The following is a 14,210-nucleotide window of genomic DNA, read 5'->3' on the forward strand; positions in this document are numbered from 1 at the left end:
AAGAACACATGGGGGCTGTCTGGGACCCAAGAATGGGGGTTGCTGAGAAAGGGGGTGGGACAGGGGTGTGGGACAATAGCGCTTCTGTAGAAATCTCCATCTCCAGCTGGCTGCACCTGAATTTCCAGTCTCCTGCTGTGAACGTCTTTGTGGGTATCCCTGGGCAGGGGGAGTCCCAAATTAATCAGAATGCCTTTATCTACCCCCAAACAGCCCAGACTTCCCTATTTTTGTTAAGGCACCATCAGGCTTCAAGCTGCATGCCCCCATCAGCTGCCCACTCTGTCCATGGCTCCTCTTTCCTCGGGTGTGTCCTCCCACTGGCCCCACCTCATGACAAGGCCACACTGGTACAGGCCCTGGCACATAGAAGGCACTTAATCGTTTCTTCCCTGGGTTCCCTGACACTGGTCTCACATATGTCCTATGCCAAGCAGTGATCTTCCCAAACCCAGCCTAGAAACTCTCTCTCCTGCTCAGAAACCACCACACTCCCCATTGCCAGCCAGATCAAGCACAGCAGAGACAGCACATGCACTTACTTACTGAACTCAGATGTCACGTGTGACTCTGGTACCTGAAGATACATATTTCCCTACAACATGGGTTTGCTGTCCACCAGGGACTTTGCCTGGTTCCCCACCATCAAAACAACAGTCTAACCCCAGACCGCTAGTTAACACAGAGGTAGGAATGTGGACTCTGCCATCAGAGTGCCTGGGTTCAAATCCTCTCCTTGCCCCACTTAGCATGTGTGGACTTGGGGAAGTTGTTTAGCCTTTCTGTGCCTCAGTTTCCTCATCTGTAAAATGGGAATAATAACATTAGCAGCCACTTCATAAGAATGAGTGGTGATGAAATCACAGGGTTGTTATGAAGATGGGATAAGACGGATGTCTAGCAGTTGGGACAGCTTGACCCATAGTAGGTATTAAATAAAGGTCGGTCCTTATTACTATTCATGGGTCATTTCACTCTACGTGATGTTCACTTTTCAGGCTCTCTTTAGAACCTAACCCCTGTGTAAAATAGGACTTCAATGCACAAACTACTTACAGTGACACCATGTGCCCCCTGAAACCTGGAGCCAACCTCGTCTACCTCCTGCCTCAGCTCCCTTTCCTCTTGCATGTCACAGCCTGGCCACCCCCAGCATGAGCCACCCTTGTGCAGGCTACTAGGACTTTTCTCACACAGACTCCTCCTGGGATGCCCTCCCCTCACTCCATCCCATGCCCTGACTCATCATTTAAGGATCAGCAGAAATGATCCATCTCTGCCATGCAAACCCCTTAGCATGGGTGCTAAGCCAACATCCTGTGTGCATACAACTCAAGACGGTAAAAGCAGCACTCATCCTTATTTAGTACATTTCCTGCTCTGCAAGTACTGTACAACCCATAGAACCATCTCACTGTCCAGCGATGTGTCTCCAGGGCTGGGGCATCTCCACAAGTCACTGCACCATAGGTCTCAGTCCCCTCACTGGGAAAGGAACACCCCTATCCACTGGGCTGCCTTGAAGACAACTTGGACAGTTCTCATGTCTGGGGCAATTTCGAAAGAGGATCAGAAGTGGGAAGAGGGCCGGCCTGGTGGTGCACTGGATAGTGCGCCGCTTGGGAAGCGCGGCGGCGCTCCCGCCGAGGGTTCGGATCCCACATGCGGACCGGTTCCCGCTCACTGGCTGAGCGAGGCGCGGGAGCAACACCGAGGGTTGCGATCCCGTTGCCGGACACAGAAAAAGACAAAAAGACAAAAAAAAAAAAAAAAAGAAGAAGGGGGAAGAACTAAAAGAAGACCGAGTGATGTGTACCCACAGAGAGAGGGATTCATTCACTCATCCAACAATATAGTCTGAGTCCTCTGGTCAGCAGCATTGCAGTGAACAGGGAACCCAAGGAACAGGTCACCCACCCCTGACATCTTACCCTTCCTCCCTCCAAAAGTCCGAGGTCCACAGCGAAGCTGAAATGGGCTGGGTGGACTCACAGCTATTGATGCTTCCGAAGCCCACAAAAGGCTTAAGAAACCCCAACAGAGAGACCTGGGCCACATCCACTGTAGACTTGGGGTCCTCTCCCACAACTGCTATAAACTGAACAAGCCTCAGGACATCAGCTAACCATCCTCATCCCTAGCAATTCTAGAGTCAGCCAGCCTAACCCAACAGGGCCTCATAACTGCTCCCCTACTTCCACAAGACACCGTGCCAGAGAGGAAGGGACCAAGGGACCAGGGACAAGAGGATAGGGTGGCTGGAAGCCTGGCTTCTCCCTGTTTATCCTTCTGTGCCTCATGGTTTGTGTCTTGGGCACATGGACCACCTATTGCTTTTTACTTAGAGGTACATACTTTTTAAAGTTTTCCTCCAAGTGCAGATGCCAGGACTGGAGGCTTAGAACAAATCTGCTCTCTTTCCATCCCCAGAGTTGCCACCCAATGTTGAGCTCCCTCCATGGCCACTCCTGTACCTGGGGATGTGGGGTCCAGACAGGGCTCCACCGAGCCCCACACCAACCTGGGCAGAAAAAGGCTATACTAGACCAAATCATGGTATGGAGGTTTGCCAGAACCCCCACGTGGACCTCTCCTCACCTGCCCCAACAGTGGGCTCAGTCCCCTGCCTGGACACAGCACTCTGTGCCCACCTTTTTGACATTGGCTGCCAGATGCAGAAGCAGTTGCAGAAGCAGTGAGAGCTCCACGGGCTCCTGGGAGGGCTGACACCAATCACCAGCCTCTGCACAAGAGGACCGCCCCAGGCCCTGCATTTCTGCACCAGAGGCTACTGAGCTGGGCCCATTTGCTGCCAGTAAAGCTGTTCAGCTCTCTGAAAGCTCTACTGATTTTCTTTCTCAAGCTGGTTGTTGCCTTTAAATAACATCCTTAGACACCACCCCGCCAGGGTCTCACTTGAACTACTTTCTCTGCACTGACATCCTGCCAAATGCACAACTGCCTAACCCCCCATATGTACTTATGAACTGCCTCTGCAGCCACAGTCAGCACCCACAGCCCACTCTCTCCACAACTCAAGAGCCAGAAAATGTCCATGTCCAGAGGTGCCCTGGAAAGTGGGCTGGCCCTCCAGCACCCCTATGTGACAGGTGAGGAGGCTGAGCCAGGGAGATGTGAAGTGACTGCTAAGGTCACCCAGCAAGTCTATAGCAAGCTGAACTCAAGACTCAAGTCCAGCCCTCCTGCCTCCCAGACCAGGGCTCTTCCTACTACCCCACAGGCCTCTCCTGACATGCATCCAAGGGTCCACAGGTTCCCAGGCACCTGCCACTCACCTGTCGCCCAATGCCACAACCAGCCAGTGCCCAGGCTAGCCTGAATGATGCCTTTCCCAGAGGACACTCATGCTTAGAAGATGCCCACAGCCTGGGTATGTCCTTAGAGAAGCACATGCACACGTGCACCAGGGATGCATGCAGGAAGGGCCAGGGCAGCACTGCTTGTAAGAGCCCTGCATGTCCACGAACAGCATCCTGGATCAACAAACTGGGGTACACCCATGCAGTGGCATATTACACAACCATGAAAAAGATCAAACCATGGCTACAAGAAACCACATGGAGGATTCTCACAATCATAGGCTGAGTAGTCAAAGATTTATACATTACAAATCTATGCATATAAAGTGTAAAAACAAAGCAAACTAAGCTGTCTTGTTTAGATGTGTGTACACAGATGATAAAACTAAAGAAAAGCAAAAATAAGGAAAAATTCATAACAACAGTTAGGATACTGGTTACCTCTGGGGGTGGGAGAGGCTTTTGGGGACTCTGTTAATGTTCTATGTCTAGACCTAGATGGTAGTTCTATGAGCATTTGTTTTATAAATATCTGAACTATATGTCTATTGTTTAATGCACTTTCCTGTATGAATATAAATTTGGTTTTTGTTTTTTTTTTTTTTTTTTGGAAGAAAAATGACGGACAAAGTCCATTTAGAAAGGAAGGTCTCAGAGGCCTCTCTAAAGAATAATCTTTAGGCTGAGACTTAAAATATGAGAAGGGCTCGGCCACATGAAGAACAGGAAAGAGCATCCCAGACAAAGAGAACAGAATATGCCAAGCCCTGGGGCTGGAAAGGCTTGGCAGTTCAAAGGACTGAAAGGTGGCCAGTCAGTTGAGACATAATGGGGGAAGCCCCAAGTGGCTCAAAGTGCAGTGGGAGAAGATGGCAAGTGTCAGGTCACCCACAGCTTTGTGGTACGAGCTTGGGTTTACTCTCTGTGCAAGGAAAGCCAGTGAGGGTTTAACAGAGAGAACAGCAAAAGATCAGGGCTGGAGTCCAGTCTTTTACAGATGGAAACCGCGTGCAACAATTAGGAGTTAGGGTGAGGTTCAAAACCTCACCTGACTTCTGGATCAGAGCCCTTCCTACAAAACTGAACTCCCATCTCCTTTTCATTAAGTATATATACCACATTTTCCTTTTCCACTCATCCATTGATGGACATTTAGGTTGGTTCCAACTCTTGGCTGTTGTAAACAGAGCTGCAATAAACATGAGAGTGCAGATGTCCCTTCGACATGACGACTTCCATTCCTTTGGGTATATACTCAGCAATGGGATGTCTGGATCATATGGCAGTTCCATCTGTAGTTGTTTAAGGAACCTCCATACCGATTTCCATAACGGCTGTACTAATTTACAGCCCCACCAACAGTGTTGGAGGGTTCGCCTTTCTCCGCATCCTCGCCAGCAACTGTTATTCTCTTTTTGATAACAGCCAGTCTAACTGGGCTGAGATGATATCTCAGTGTAATTTTTTTTTTTTTTTTTTTTTTTTTTTCGTGTCCGGCAACGGATCGCAACCCTCAGTGTCGTGCCCGTACCTGACCGGGACCGGCAACGGGATCGCAACCCTCGGTGCCGCTCCCACACCTCGCTCAGCCAGTGAGCGGGAACCGGTCTGCATGTGGGATCCGAACCCTCGGCGGGAGCACCGCCGCGCTCCCAAGCGGCGCACTGTAGCAGTGCGCCACCGGGCCGGCCCTATCTCAGTGTAGTTTTGATTTGTACTTCCCTGATGCTGAGTGACGCTGAGCATTTTTTCATGAGTCTGTTGGTCATTTGTACGTCTTCCTTTAAGAAATGCCTATTCAGCTCCTTTGCCCATATTTTAATCGAGTTACTTATTTTTTTATTGTTGTCTTGAATTCTTTGTATATTCTGGATATTAATCCCTTGTCAGATGCATAGTTTGAAATATTTTCCCCATTCTGCAGGTTGTCTTTTTGCTCTGTTAGTCGTTTCTTTTGCTGTACGGCTTTTTTCAGCTTACCAAACTCCACTCGGCTCGAGCCCTGCCCTGGCACAGCTGACTGCACCAAGCTCGACACCTTACAGGCATAATCTCCTACAGCAGGCATCCTCAGCAGGAACCATTTTGCCCCCAGGGGATACTTGGCAATATCTGGAAACAAATCTGGTTGTTGCAACTGGGGGTGGCAGTGGGGGAAAGGGTACTACTAGTGCTATAGACTGAACGTTTGTTTTCCCTGCCCAAATTCTTATGTTGAAACCTAATCCACAATGAGATGGCATTTGGAGGTGGGGCCTTTGGAGGTGACTAGGTCACCAAGGTGGAGCCCTCATATAGGGGATTAGTACCCTTATCAAAGAGACCCCACAAAGGTTCCTCCGCCCTTCCACCACAGGAGGATACAGCAAGAAGACAGCTTTCTATAAACCAGAAAGAGGGCCCTCACCAAACACCAAATCTTCTGGCATCTTGATCTTGGACTTCCCAGCCTCCAGAACTGTAAAAAATAAATTTCTGTTGTTTAGAAGCCACCTGGCCTATGGTATTCTGCCTGATGGACTAAGACAACTAGCAACTAGTGGGCAGAGGCCAAGAATGTTGCTAAACATCCTGCAATGAACAGGACAGTCCCCTCCCCCCACCAACACACACACGCAAAGAATTATCCAGTCCCCAAATTCAATACTGCCGAGATCGAGAAACGCTAGTCTCCTTTTCAAACAAGCACTGTGCCCTGAAGAGAGAAAAGCCCTCTCTAAGTGCTGTAGGAGAGAAGATATGGAAGGGTCATTCTCGCCCTCCCAGGTCCCCCAATCCAGAGACAGCATGTCTAGAGATGGCATTTTAGGCAGAAGGCTTCTAGTCACCCTTCACATCACACCATGGAGGAAGCAGAGCTGGGAGAGGCTATCTCCTTACAAAGGAACTCAGAGTCCCTTGGGAGAGAGCATGGGCTCAGCATAGCTACCTCTTCCCCAGCTGAGAGGCAGGGAGTCAAGGACAGCAGAGATGAGGCATCAGCCCTAGTGCTGAACAGAGACAGGCAGCCCGAGCCCATCCGAGGGCTGCCCTGTGAGAGCCCATGCCCTGCTCCATGCCCTCGGGGCTGGGCTGCGCTTGGCTGGCCTTCAGCCTCCCCAGGCCAGGGGACATGGCAACAAAGCACACACCCCTTACCCCCACCAGGTGCCACCTTCTCAGCTCTGGGCCAGGAACTGCAGGCCAACCAGCCCCAACTGGCCAAGACCACCACCCCACCAGGCCAGAAAAGCTGCTCCCTCTACAGCCCCTGGCTGCTTGCCTCCCTCAGAGAGAGAGAGAGGTCTGCTTCCCTGCCCCCAGACTGGGCACTCCCAAGGTACTCGGGCAGGGCACACGCAGAAAGTGTTCAGTGTGTGTTTGTTGAAAAAAGGAGTCAGTAGCGGTTTCTGAACCAAGAAAAGACATGATTCTGATTTGGTGAGTATCTATTAAGTACTTCCTGAATACTGCACTTCCTGAGTACCCTTGTTCAAGAAAAGGGTTGCAAAATCAGGTCCCTGCAGGGGTCAGACAGGAGTATAAATATAAGTAGTGAGCTGGGCGGAGAACGGGAGCCCTGGTCAGGACCTGGGGCTCACACCCAGCAATAGCCTGGTCTGCTCCAGGTCTCAGCTTCCTGGCACCTGCTCAACCCGTGACAGGGCGCCATCTGCTGGCGAACACAGGAGACAAAAAGCATTTGGCCAAGGTGCAGTTAAGCCTGGGAGGGGAGAGGGGAGACACATCCCTTCTGTCACTAGCCTTGGTCTTCCTACTTGCTGCTCAGGTCCCTCCCCAGGGACACCTCATATCCATATTAATATTCCCTCTCTCTGTCTCTGTCTCTCTCTCTTACATGCACACACACACATCCAGAGGCCTGTCCAGGCAATGCCCCTGCCCAGCCCCACAGAAGTCAACAGGAGAAGGAAGTTCTAAATTGTAAATAGTAAGCCAGTGATTCTTACTATTTAAGGCAGGGAAGAATCACACAGGATTCATGTTAAAATGCAGAGCACCAGGCCCACCCTCTGAGATTCAACTTTGAAAGTTCTAGAGTGGGGTCCATGAATCTGTATGTTTAACTAATATCCAGATAAGTCTGATAGGAAATCTTTGTGACCTGGGTTAGGAAAAGATTTCCCATAATACCAACAGTACCATCTGTAAAAGAAAAAAAAGTGATAAGTTGGACTTCATCAAAACTAAAAATATCTGTTCCCTAAAAGACACTGTTAAGAGACAAGTCATGAGCTGGAAAACAGACTAGCAAAACACTTAGGAACATGATTCCTGATTAGGAACATGAATCCAGGATATATAAGGAACCTTCAAAACTTAATAAGAAAGCCCAATTTTTAAAAAATGGGCAAAAGACATTCAATAAAATGGGAATAAACATTTTATCAAAGACAGATGGATGGCTAATAAGCACATGTAAAGATGTTCAACATTATTCCTCATCAAAGAACTATAAATTAAAACCACAATGATATACCATTACACTCCTATAAGAGTCTTTAAATTTAAAAACCATATCGAGTGTTGAAGAGGATGTGAAGGAATTAGAATTCTCAACCATTTTGGAAAAGTGTGGCAGTTTCTTATACAGTCAAACATACACTTAACATATACAACCCAGCAATCCTACTGCTATGTATTTACCCAAGAGAAATGAAAACTTTGCTTCACACAAAAACCTGTATGTGAAAGTTTATAGGCTTTCTTTATTGTATTAAAAAACTGGAAGCAATCCAAATGTCATTCAGCAGATGAAAGTATAAACATATCACAGCACATCCGTACAGTGGAATACTCCTCTGAAATGAAAGGAGCAAACTACTACTGATCCACACAAAACACTGATGAATCTCAAATACATGATGCTACAGTAAAAAAAGCCAGCTCAAAAGGTTATAAAACAGTATGATTCCATTTCCATGATAATCTAGAAAAGTCAAAACCATAGCAATGGAAAATAGATCAGTGGCTCCCAGATACTGGGGATCGGGGAGATACTGGGGATCGGGGAAGGGTCTGGCTGCAAAGGAGTATGTGAGAATTTTTGAGGTGATTGAAAGGTTCTGAATCTTCTCGTGGTAATAGTTACATGACTGCATGTGTTTCTCAAAACTAAGAATTATATACTAAAATGTGTAAATTTTATTTATATAAATGATATCTGGATAAAAATAAATTCAAAGCATGGAAGAATCACGTGGGAGGGAGTCTTGCTAAAATGCAGACCACCAGGCGCCAGCTTCAGAGATTCTATTTTCAAAGCTCTGGAATGGAGGCCATGAATATACATTTTTTTGAACATGTATTTTTAACCTGATGCCCGTTACCCAGGACCCACCCTTTATAAAACCCTGCAGGAATGGAGGAATTGACCAGGGAAGCAGCCAGGGCTGTCCCCACTGTCTCAATCCCCTGAGACATCCTAACAATGATGTAAATATTAGGTACGAAGGTAGATATCAGTCTCTGATTATTTTCCTCCGTTTCCAGGAGCAAGGTGGGCTCTGTGGCTCCAAGGAGGCATGAGAGGAGAGAGGCTAGCAGTGAGCTGCTCGGGTCTCTTAGTTCCCCTCTTTATCTCCTACCCTCACCCCTGCAAAGGGGGCAGCTGGGTGCATGAGGAAAGGCAGGGCTATGCACCACACAGACCTCAAAATGGCTGAGTCACCAGCTAGGCACCCCCACCCACACTCAGCCTGGCTCGAACATCTACAAAATGGAGGAGGACTTCTACTTCAAAAGCAACACGGCAGAGGAACACCCTCATGCGACAAAACGCTTAGAAACACTTGATTAAAAAAAAGTCTCATGCCTTAGTTTCTTCACTGTAAAATGGGGATATTAATATCACCCCTTTGTAAGCTTGTCATGAGGATTAAGAGTCAGAACCAGCAAAGTGTTTACAATGATGCCTGTTGTTCAATAAGAGCCAGCTCCAGGGGTCAAAAATAGAGGATTTGGAAGACAGACTGGCAGGTACTGATGCTTTGCTATCTGGGCTCAGGTTCAAAGGCCCAAAGGGTTCGGAAATGCAGCTTTGGGCCTACTCCAGGTGGGAAACCAAAGCCACGACCCCTGCAGAAAATTGGGATTTTGAAGGACTACCTTCAGAGAAAGGGTGAACTAGGGGAAAAATCCACTTTTTGGTCATTAGAAAACTGTTTTGTCTTTGCCTAGGCACTGAATTTAAAAACACAAAAACAAAAATCTCCTCTAAGAATCTGAAATCACAGGCTTGTTCTTACTTGGAGTTTGAATATTCACTTCTGTTGAGGTCCAGAAACCACTAGGACAGAAAAATTAACAGAAGACAATTCCAGGCTGGCCACACTCAGGCATCTGACAGAAGCAAACACAACCCCTCTGGAGGACACAGTCCCTCAACCCAGGATTACAGACAGGAACAGAGAGGGTCCAAAATTACATAAAATCCACCCAGAACAGCCTGCTGTGAGCAACAGCAGGCTCAGACCCCTACGAACATCCTGTTATTTCTATTACAGCAAAGATTAAAAAACAAGGATTGTCGCATGATTAAAGAAATAAAAAAATAGTTAAAACATAAGAAAGAAATAAGTTATTATTTGCTAAAATCAGATTTTTTAGTAAGAGGCAAAAGATTTATTGGAACTGAAGAGAAACCAGAGTACATTAAATCAGATTTTTTAAAGAACCAAATAGAACCTTTGAAAATAAAAATAGTCTTAAAAATTAAAAACTCAATCGATGGTTCAACAGATTAAATACAAGAACACTTAGTGAAATAGAAGGTGGAGCTGAGGAAACTTCTCAGATGTAGCACAGAGAGATAAAGAGAGAAAACTTAAAAAGGCGAGGCAGGCATAGAATGAGGAGCCCATGAGGAAAGAGACTGGCGGGGGGAGGTGGGAAAGCAACAGAATTTCCTAGAAATGAACACAGACAAGAATCCTGAGTCAGGAAGGGAGAAAGACTGTAAAAAGGATTAGAAGAAATGTTGAATGTGAATGTACCCAGCTCGCAGCCCAACACCCGCAGGCCCCAGATAAAGGCCAGTTCTCTCCTTCCTCCCACCTCGCCAATGCCTCCATCCCAGCCAGCTATGCCCTGCCCTGCTGCGCACTACCAGACTTCTCCAAATCCTGCTCCTCTGAGACAACAATTATTATTTAAAGTCAACCCCAAAGCACACAGCAGACCTGGGAGCTCTGCCTGGAGAGGACAGGGGTGCAGAGCAGCCTGGCCCCAGGGTACACTGGCTGGAAAGAAGGGTGAGGTCAGACTGGGGCCCCTCTGGGGTACGAGCTCCCAGGGAGGCTCAGATGGGTACAAGGCCTTTACAAAGTGCTAATGTGGGGAGCCAAGGCGGGCAGGGAGGAGAGCCTGATTCAGGGGAGGGAGGCTGAGTACAGTGCTAAGTTCCTGCTTTTTGCCTGCTCAGCTCATTGGGAGGGTCTAGAAGATGATGCTAAGGATAGATGAGGAACTGGTAGGAAAGTGTCTTCAACTGAAGCTGAGGGCCAGATGGAAAGGAGCCCACTTCTGGGGGATGAAGAGCCTGAGTGGGGCAAGAAGGGCTGGGATCCACAGCTCAGGTTACAGGGGGAGCAAGCCCTCCGGCTCTGGCTCTGGCTCTGGCTCTGGCTCCGGCGGTGCACCTGGGAGTGCCGGAGGAGCATGAGCGGTGCTTACTCAGGTTACCTACCTGAGTAAGGTGAGAGCCAGCCCGTAACTAAGTGCTTACCAGCCCAGTCTCCATAGGGGATCTCCCGCTCTGCAGAGAGATACCTGCAGCTTTGAGCAGCTGTTCCACTGGGCCTGCACACACAGGGAGGGAACCCAGCAGAAGGGGAGAAGCCAGGGAAGCCCCGACCTCTCCCAAGGGCATGGGCCTGGAGAATGAGCTACCCCTGACCTCCTGTCTGTTGTTGTGACGTGTTTTATTCCTACCTTCCGTAGTCGGTGTCCTTTCCCTAAAATCTATTCTTGTCTAATTTGAAGAGTAATATGTTCATCACAGAACATTTAGAAAAAGCAGAATAGTATTTCCTAACTCCCATTTGCATCTTGTTTTATTTCCTTGCATTTACTTTTCATTATATATACACATGTTTAGCACAATTATATCTTACTATATATACAGTTCAGGATCCTTGTTTTTTTCCAATTTGTGTTATACATGAGAATGTGCCAGTCTTTATTTAAATGCATAGTGAAATGTTATGCAGCACTGTTAATGGTTCCATAAATTGCACTGTATAGCTATAACAAAATTTAAGCAATTTTCTGGTGCTAGATATTTAGGCTGCTTCAGATTGTTTGCTTTTTTTAAATGAGAACCATACTGAGTCACTTCATCTACCTTTCAAGACCCAGTTCAATTCCCACCTCCTCCAGAAAGCCTTCCTGTACTATTTCAACATCTAGCAACATCTCCCACTGAATTACAACAACCTGTGGTCTGTCCAACACAGCTTAGCATGGAACCTATGTGTCGCTCACTGCTCTCTGACTGTCTCACGGGTGGTGGGCTGGTCCCAGATTGAGGATTCTACTGCACGTAACCCCGGAAGCCCCCCAGCACCTTGTACACAGCAGGTGCTCAATATGTGCTGACTGCTTAAACCCCAGACCCTTTATATTGTATGAGCCTAGTCAGCTCTACTTTCCCAGGGTCAGGATTGCAGGCACCTGCAATGGCCTGTTCTGACATTTTGTTACTTCTCTGACCACTGTAGTGGTAAAAAGTTCCAGCTATTTTTCAACCCTAACTTTAAAGACTCAGTCCCCTCCACATGAAAGTCTCCAGCTTCAGCCAAGACTGCATAACTAAATCTTCTCCCAAGTTGACTAGAGCTTCACCACACTCATGATCCTGGCTCACAGCCCCCAGGTTGTGCATGGGAGCTGGTCACAGCATGTCCTACCTAGCTGCCCTGCACACTTCACCCAAGGCAGGGTGTTCACTCTTCAGTTCACAGGAACCCCCACCTGACAGACATCTGAGTTTGTTATCTCTGATCCACAGAGGTTGAAGTCCAGGCTCCTTAACACGGCCTTCGAGGCTCTCCACCTGCCGAGCACCATCTGGCACCACCTCCCCCATGCTGTAGCGACAACTCAGTCCCCCAACTCAGGTGCATCCCTACCACTGCCTGGAAAACCTGTCTCCTCACGGTGCCTCCTGAAACATCCTCTCTCAAACAGCACCTCCTCCGAAAGTTTCTCCCCACTCGCCTGTCAGAACTCAGCTCTCCCTCTCCAGTTGCCCCCTACTCTTAACACCTCTGGATGACAGGGAACTGCAGGTGTCCCTCTCTCCTGTGAACTTTTAAGGCAGGGGTAGGTTACTGACCTCAGAGATTGTCAATCTGCACTGAGCTCCCCATTGGAAGGCAATGTGAAGCAGGCCCAGCAGACACCTGGCTGGCTGACACCTGGAAGAGGTGTGTTTGAGTGGGGCAGGACTTGGGCCCCACCTCCAGGTTTAGGGAGGAGAAAAAATTAAAAATAATAGCTATCATTTATTGAGCTCCCTACATGCCAAGCACCTTAAAGACCTAACAATTACTCCTAAGTCCCCTGATGAGGCAGACACACTCACCATTCGCATTTTATAGATGAAGAAACCAAGGCTGAGAGGTTAAACAATCTGCTAAGGTGCGCGGCTAGTAGGTGGCTAGTAGGGGATTCAAATTCAGGCCTGTGGGACAAGCCTGCCTTTCAATGACAGTATTAGTAGTGAAGAATCCTGAACACTGGGGTAAGCACTAGGGACAGGCACAGAATTCCAGAATTCCTCTACTGAGGGCCCACAGCATCACCTCACCAGCTTGAGGCTCTCCCCAGAGACTTCCCTCCAACACCAATGACAATCTTCAAGTCAGTTTGCTGACAGAGGAGATGCTCACCTTAGCTCAGTTCAGCAGATACCTCCACATGCTTACGAAGTGCCTGACACTGTGCAAGGCTTTAAAACACAGTGGGGAGACGGGGTCCCTGCCCTCTAGGGATGTTGAATGGGTGTTACAGAGGAGGAAGGGAGCAAGGGGTGGAGGGCATGGGGCTGAGGGCTTCCTGGAAGAAGCAGTGACCAATCTCATCCTGAAGGCTGAGTGTCCCTCCACTTCCTGGGCCACCACCCCCTGCCTCAGGAGCCTGCACTGCAGCCACACCTGATGAGTGGCTGCTCACAGAAATGCTCTACCTTTCAGTCTCTTAGTCTTTGCTCAGTTACCACCAAGGAAATGCTCCTTTGTGAGACAAACAGGCTGACTCAGACACATGCACACACACTCCTACCTGCCTGTGAAATTCCTCTCCACAGACCAAAGGCCTGACTCAAATGCCATCTGTCCATCTGCACAATCATCCCCAATGCAAGACTGTGCTCCAGACCTCTGGGTTCCCACAACACACTTGTGGCTCTACGGTGGTGCTGACATGCCAGTTGGTGACACACACACAAGCACACGAACATACACGCATACACACACAGGTACACATACACACAGGTAATTGCACTGTATCCTCTGGTGCCCCTAGCACATGGTGATAGTCAATAAATATCTGATGAATTCAATTAAATGGGATGATTTGCTTAAATGCATGGAGTCTTGGAGTAACTGACAGGCTCACACGCTATGACCAATTCAGAAAATAAATAAGAAAAAAGCAAAAAAAAAAGAAAGACATGATTCAAGTAAAACAGTGGAGTGCTAAGAGGTCTCCTGGCTGTGCAACCTCAAAAAACCCACCTTGCCGTCACCCCTCCATCTCTTCCTCATCTGAAGACTGAGGCTAGACACTCCTGGAGGGTATTACTCATCACAGGGAAGTTGTGAAGATTCAAGATGACACTCATGAGGCACCCAGCACGGAGCCTGGTACCTGGGGCTACTCAGCCAG

At 48.2% G+C, this 14,210-nt stretch overlaps 1 protein-coding gene across 1 annotated transcript in view; it reads right to left on the reverse strand.

Annotated features, from left to right (window-relative positions):
- LOC103602058 (leucine-rich repeat-containing protein 20) overlaps positions 1-14,210 on the reverse strand; it is a gene marked incomplete at its 3' end in the record, with an annotated part of 57,043 nt that overhangs the window by 36,370 nt on the left and 6,463 nt on the right. The window lies entirely within an intron of this gene.

This window comes from Galeopterus variegatus, unplaced genomic scaffold (assembly GCF_000696425.1).
Source record: "Galeopterus variegatus unplaced genomic scaffold, G_variegatus-3.0.2 Scaffold3995, whole genome shotgun sequence".
Taxonomy (NCBI): Eukaryota; Metazoa; Chordata; class Mammalia; order Dermoptera; family Cynocephalidae; genus Galeopterus; species Galeopterus variegatus.